This window comes from Heterocephalus glaber, unplaced genomic scaffold, assembly GCF_053883595.1.
Source record: "Heterocephalus glaber isolate CG9 unplaced genomic scaffold, H.glaber_assembly_v1.0 deba00001460, whole genome shotgun sequence".
NCBI lineage: Eukaryota > Metazoa > Chordata > Mammalia > Rodentia > Bathyergidae > Heterocephalus > Heterocephalus glaber.
In genome coordinates, this window is record NW_028258307.1 from 2,141,386 (window position 1) to 2,148,561 (window position 7,176).

Here is a 7,176-nt window from a genome sequence, read left to right on the forward strand (position 1 = left end):
TGCTCTGTAGCAAGTTGCGTTCTACTGATATATGCAACAAAGACCATTTTCCTCAGGGAGAGGGGTCAGGTTTAAGAAAAAAGAACACACTGTCTAATTCCATTTATAAAAGCTTAGAAAATGTAAGCTAACCGATGATGGCAGAAAGGAGATGTAGGAAGTCTGGGAATGAAGGTAGAAATAGGGACAGGTTACCAAGACATTCAAAGACTCTGGAGGGGGATGAGAGTTTATGTCCTTTTGAATGTGATGATGTCTTCATTGGTATGCGTGTGTACACCAAAACTCATAAAATTGGACACCTTCAATATGTAGTTCATTGTGTACCAAAGTTGTAAAACATATATCATAAACAAAGTTAAGATAAACCATAAACAGGAAAAATTACTGCGGCAGGTCAATAAAGGATGTCATTTATAAGGTAATAAGGGCCCCAAAATCAATTTTTAAAAAAGAACTCACAAAGCTGTGGAAAATGAGTACAGAAACAAACATAAATGACAAATATGCTGGGAAAATGTCTTTCTGCCTCCACAGAAGGTAAAAATATGCACTATTCATTGAGGAGTCTGGAGAAACAGCAAGATCTATAATGATCATCAGTGAAGTGTGCTTCAGACTGGAAAGGACCTCCCAAGCTCCTAGCCAAACCCCAGCCCTCCAATTTCCTCTGACTGGGCTCAGCATAAGCCCTGTGCTAGCTGCTGCCACCAGGACGCCAGATTCGACATGCAGAACTGCAGCCCAGTCCCATGACTTGAACTGTGTCTTTCCCCTCCAATCCTTAATAAGAGCATTCCCATTTTCTGATCAGTTACATGTAGATGAGTCCAGCCCAATGCAGAGCAAGGGCTGTCACTAATCCTCAGGCCAACACAGAGCTGCGATTGATCACAGACTGCAGGCTGCTACGTGCCACGCATACCTAGCTCTCCTCCCCAAAGGAAAGCACAAATTCCTGCAGGCCCCAGGCCGCATCTGTTGGGTCCTCAGAACCAAGCAGAGGACCTCCTGCCCGGCATCCAGAATCGTATCCTGAGTTGTATTAGGACACGGTCCAAAGCACTTCCAAACACATTTTTATTCAACTCTCACAAGAAGCCTGAGCTGGTATGGTGATTGATATTATTACCGCCCTTATTCCTAATTAGAGGAAGCAGAGGCATGCAGCTGGGTGACTGTCCTCGAGCTTGTCCGGTTCATCAGAGAGCGGATGGGCGCCCCCAGCCTCCACGCGCAGCGTTTCCCCAGCCCGCGGCCCGCTTCGGGAAGGAGAGCTGGAAGACGTTCAACGCGGGGACCGGACCGAGCCAGGCCACGCAGGATGCGCGCTCTCTCCCTGATCTCGGGTGCTGCTGTTCTGCTAGCTCGGTTTGCCCGCTGCGGCCTCAAACCGACAGGGCTGGGGGGGGGGGGGGGGGGGCTAGAGCAGAGCGGGGCGGGGTGCCGGATGCAAAGAGGGGAGTTGGGAGGTGGGGGTAGCGGGGGAGGGGCTGGAGCGTGGGGGGGGGGCGAGGATACCAAGGGACTGTGGAAAGAAATGAGGGGAGGAACAGGAACATCTACACGAAGAAGAGGACAAAGAAGAGAGGAGAAGTTGGAAAGCCAAGGAGATGCAAACGTGCACATGCTGGTACGAAAGCGAAGAAAAATACATGAGCAGAGGATGGTTCATTTATTAATTATTAACAAACAAGTGGCGCTAATGAATAGCATCATTAAAGGGCATTTTGTGAATATTAATGAGTAGTTGTATTCTAAACAAGGGCTCGGTTCTCTCCCTGGCCAGCAAAGGGCTTTCCCTTCCTGCTTCCAAAGTCACCAATTTAATTGCAGCCGCCCCTCCCACGAAAACCCCCAGTCACAAACAACCCTGCCGACGCCTCCCACCACCTCGCCACCTCCACCTCGTAATTCACTCGAGATGCTCACATTCACTTTTATTGTCTCTCTCCCTGCGCTGGAGCCTACGCTTTCCGAAGACATGGATTTCAGGTGTTTTGTACGCTGATATGAATGAGCACCTGAAGCACTATAGGTGGGAATAAGTATTTATCAAAAAACACCACAAAATAGTAGTATGCTCAAAAGGGAGAGGGTCCCGTCTCCGCACCATCACCTGCTCCCCGTGGGAGTCCCTCTGCATCCAGCCCTTTCTTCACCGGGGTTTGTAGAAGACACGAGCAGAGCCTGGGTGCAGCTGTGAGCTCTGCCTTCCCTCTGCCTTCCCGGAAGACCCCATAATGACACTCTCGGCTGCTCCCCTCTGGTACCCCCAACCCAAGTCTGCATCTCCCATCCAGGCCCATCAGCAGAGGGGAAAGAGGCCAATGCTGTTATTTTGGAGAGTCAGGCTTGGGGACACTATGAGTCACCTTCCCAAGAGGCCACAGTGAGCCCCCAAGGGCATCTGTCACTCTACAGAGGCACAGAAACCCTATGAGGAGGTGGCCAGCAGCCTGGCCCTTGGTAAAGCCCCAGAAGGTGGCAGCTGTGTTGGGGCCTCCAGGCCCGGGTTCCCCAATTTCTTCTCTTCTCTGTGTAGCTCTTTCCTTCCCTGACGTCGCAGAGCTGTGCCATGCAACTTAATTGCCATGCAGTAATGGCACTTGGCCTAGCAGATTGGCCCTCTGTTTGGGTAGCTCCTGGGGACAAGGCCCTGGCTGTGGGATTTCAATCCTCTGGGAGCTGGATACAAAGCTATTTTGCAGGGGAGGTCAACTTTGTCCAAACTCTGTTGAGTGCTTTTTGCCAAGAGCTATCAACCTTTTTAGCCCTTGGGACAGACCAGAAGTCTGAAGCTAGAGAGGGGAAATGAGTGGCCTGGGGTCTCTGTGGGGCAGACCTGTAGGCATCCAGGGTCTCTGGCTCCTGGCTCTGTGCCTGAAAATGTCCCTTCCTTCCACATTACCACCTCCTGAGTTGTGAAGAGCTGCATAGGAGGGAGCTTTCAGGAGGATTTCTCTGGGTCTTCTCAGACCTAAGACAGCCAGAGGTAAGGGTGCTGCTCTCCCTTGGACTCTTCCCAGTGAATGAACTTCTTCAGCATTTAAAAGAAGTTGCAGTGGTGAACTTGGATGGAGAGATAAGAAATCTAATGCTTACAACAAGTCACAATGCCTTTCACTTGCTGAACATCTAATATGTGCCAAGCACTTTTAAATACCTGTCTTCTGGCATAATCTACACAATAATCCTGCAACATGGGCTCAGAGAGGTTCAGTAGCTTATCAAGTACACAGAGCCAGTCCAGGATCAGAGCTGCCATTTGACCCCAGAGCCCAGGGCTTGGTTCCCTAAAATCCTGGCTGTGGTAGGCAATGTCAGGATGAAGAAGGAAAAAAATCTTCAGGCAGACAACTTTCTTTTCCTTCTGAGGATGCCCACTCCACGAGGTCCTTTTTACCCCACATTTCAGGGTTAAGATTTCCACAGCGCCCGTTGCTATGGCATTCAGGGCTCTTGTCGCCATTTGAAAACCCAGAAGAGGGAAATAAGAGGATTCAGTTCTTTGATTCAAGAGCTGACCAGTTCTTTTAAAAGATAAACTCAATCTGGCCCTTGAATCAGAATTAGAAATTGGAGACAGATAATGGCACTTCTAGGCCTCACAATTATTTAGCTTCTTGGCCCAAGAAGTTGAGTTCCCTTTTCAGAGATGATCTCATTCTTCTCCACGGGATCTTTGCAGGACACCAGAGAGGACATGAGGACTGTCTTCTCTGTTAGGTCAGATTGGGGGTGAGGCTGGCGGCCCTGCTCAGGTGTCTGAACTCCAGTGTCACACTACTGGCATGGTCACATCTGAGTGCAAATTTTCCTTTGCCCCATCAAATTTAAAAGACTAAGAAACAGACAGGCTGCAAAGTTTGGGGACTATTACAACTGAGAGAGACATTACTGCTCTGAGACCTGTCTCTTACCCAGCAGCCACCCTCCCAAGGAGCAAACAGAAGCTCAGAGAAATCAGAGGGACAGAGTTGTGACTCTTTTTCACAGTAGTCTCTAAGGATTGGGGCCCCTCTCCTACTTCTAGTAAGAGCATTTTCCCCCATTCTAGTAAGAGCATGTCCCCCATGAGATACTCAAAAAGGAAGGTGTTTATTGGTCTTTGATTTTTTTTTCTACGCTATGATCTGAATGCTTGTAACTCTCCAAAATCTAATCCTCAAGGTGACAGTGTTAGGAGGCAGTGGCCTTGGCAGGTGATGTAGTCAGGAAGGTGGAGTCCTGGTGAATGGGATTTGTATCCTTGTAAAAGAGAGCTTGCTCCCCCACTGCCACCATGGGAGGACATATAAGAAGGTGCCATCTATGAGCCAGAAACTGAATCTGCTGAGGACATGGCAGCATGACCGTGAGAAATCTATACTTGTTGTTTAGAAGCTGCTTAGTTTATGTCATTCTGTCCCAGCCGCCCAAATGAATGAAGGCAGGCAGTGGCTCATCTTGCCTTTGAGAACTGGTGTAGTGGGGGGGGAAATGCCCTTTGGAATCAGGCAGACTTGAATTTAAAGCTCAGCTCTTCCTCCAGTGATTATCTGGGTGATTATGGCAAGTTCCTTAATGTTATCTCTATCTCTGAGCTTTTTCTTACAATAAGGTATCAGATTCTTAGTCTTTGTTTTATGCTTCAGTATTGTAATGGTTCATTTTGAACATTTTTACATACAGTGTGGAGTCCACATTTCAAATTTATCAAGTTCTTGTCCTTAGGAACTGTGTTTTGAGCCTTGTTGACCAGTTCTCAGCACAGAGGGATCTGCCAGGAGGCATCTGACAGAGATATAACTGCCAACCTGCCTGAACCACTCACTCCACCACAAAGGGAGAAAGGGCTTTGGGGTTTGCTTCATGCACGCTATTTAGTGCCTGATTTCCCGTCTGGAATGAGGCCTGGAGGTGAGGTTAGTCATCTGTGAATCAGCACTCTCAGCTCTCATCCCAAACTGCACAGGAAATTTTATTTGAAATTTCCAGCAATCCCAGCCCTGGGCAGCATATAAGCATCCAAGAGAGAAATTGACCTAAGAGTGCAGTTCTCGAACTTTCTAGTCCACTCGGTATACTTAAAAATTAAACACAATAGACTCTAGGGTCCATCCAGAAATTCATCCACGTATTATTTACTCACCTGTCTCATTAGTATCAGGCTCAGAGTCAGTGGACATCGGAGAGCTGAGTAATATTCCAATAATTCAGGAGCTGTAAGTTTCCCTCCTAACAAATCCTTCAGGACCCTACAAGTTTGAGTAAAAATCTCTATGCAAAGGTTTTAGGGAACTGGGGATAAATGAAGTCAACAAACTTGGGATTTGGGGGCAATGGTGATGAAAGTATTCCAAAATTAATTGTAGTGATGGTTGATCAGCTTAGTGACTATATTAAAAAATCCACTGAACAGGTGAATTGTATACTGTGTGAATTACACCATTATAGGTATTACAAATGATCCTGGGCAATTTAGCACTCACTCTCTTTATTACAAAATGGGGAGTAAAACTTCCCAATGTTGTTGTGAAGACTGAGCAGCTCTCACTAAGAGCCCAGCTAAATGACACATATAGTCAACCTCATTAGCAAATGAAGCTGGGGACACAGAACAAGCTCTGACTAAGAATGAATCTGAATATCTAATAAAAAAGAGTCACAAACTGACAGACTGTATCTTCTAGCTATTGCTACCTAACATCATCTTGCACATGTGGCTAAGAGTGGCAGGAATGGGTGAAAACTGTGTTGGTGTTTATTCACTCAGGAGATTATTTTGGGGTGCTACATGTGGGGCTCAGCAAAGATCAAGTTTGCATTGTGTCATTGACAAATGGCCTAGCCCCATCACAGCAATGGAGTGTATTAGAGTGCTTTTTTCTGCAAGTGATAGAAATCCCTGTTCAGTCAATAAAGAGCTTCATCATCACATAGAAAGAAGGCCCTGCTTGAAAATGGATTGACTCGATGGCTTGGAAGAGTCACTAAGGACCCAAGTTCTTTACATCTGTCTGTTATCCTCCATGTGCCTCTAATCTTAGACTGACAGCAACTCCCAGGATCTCATTTAGATCCTTCACCATAGCTTAGGGGTAGAGAAGCTTTCCCCCGAGATTGTATGGCGCTAACTACCAGAGAGAGGGAGAAGCTACCTTGACCCCAACTAGAACCACTCTGGATCTGGAGATGAGGTCAGCTTCCAGGCACATAGCTGCTTGGGGAATGACAGATGCGTGAACAAAACTGGCTTCCATTAAGAGAGAGGAAAGAGGGGGCCAGGGATTTAGCTCAGTTGTTTCACCGCCTGCTGCGCAAGCACAAGGACCCAAGTTCAATCCCTGGTACCAAAAAAAAAGAGAGAGAAGAAAGGAGAAACATAACACATCATAAACATCATAACACAAGCCATGCCAAGATGTCATGGATGACTGCTAAGGGGCTTGCTGCCTATATGAGTATGTACGAGGTGTGATCCAACATTAGTGAATGTTTAAATTTTTAAAATGTACTACAGTAAGAGACACATTGCCATTAATCCCCCCCAAAAATAATATATTCCCCCTCCCTCTGAACACACTATCCCATCATTCTTGCCACTTTCTGAAGCAGTTCTGGAAGTCCTCTTTCATGAGTGTCTTCCATTGTGCTGTCATGGCTACTTCCACTTCCTGAATCGATTCAAAACTTTTCTTTTATGGGAAAGTGTGTTTGAAGCAGGGGGGAAAAATTTGGGGGAAGATTAATGTCAATATGTCTTTTAAGGTAATGAAGTTTTAGAATTTGAACTTTCACTGTATATTTTGATCACTAGTTGTAGGCAGGAATTGTATCATCTACACTGAGTAATGGCTGCCCTTGCCCCCCTTTAGAGGCGCTACAAAGCTGTCTTTCCTATGAGCAGTAAAGGAAGATCAACCACTCAACTAATGGGCAGCGATGAATGAAAGCGAGGCGAAGGCGGTGGGGATTAGGTGGGCGGTTATCCACACCAACAAACCCACAGGCTTCTGCAGTCTTCAATCGAGAGGTCTCGCTGCCAGTGGGGAACAATGGTGGGGTGGATGTGTCACCAGCTATTTCCAGCAGCAGTGTGACGGTCTGATAAACCAACGATGTCAATGTGAGTTAAGCTATTGGAAAAAAATACATATTTTTTCAGATACAGAAGGGTTCAATGCCAAGTTC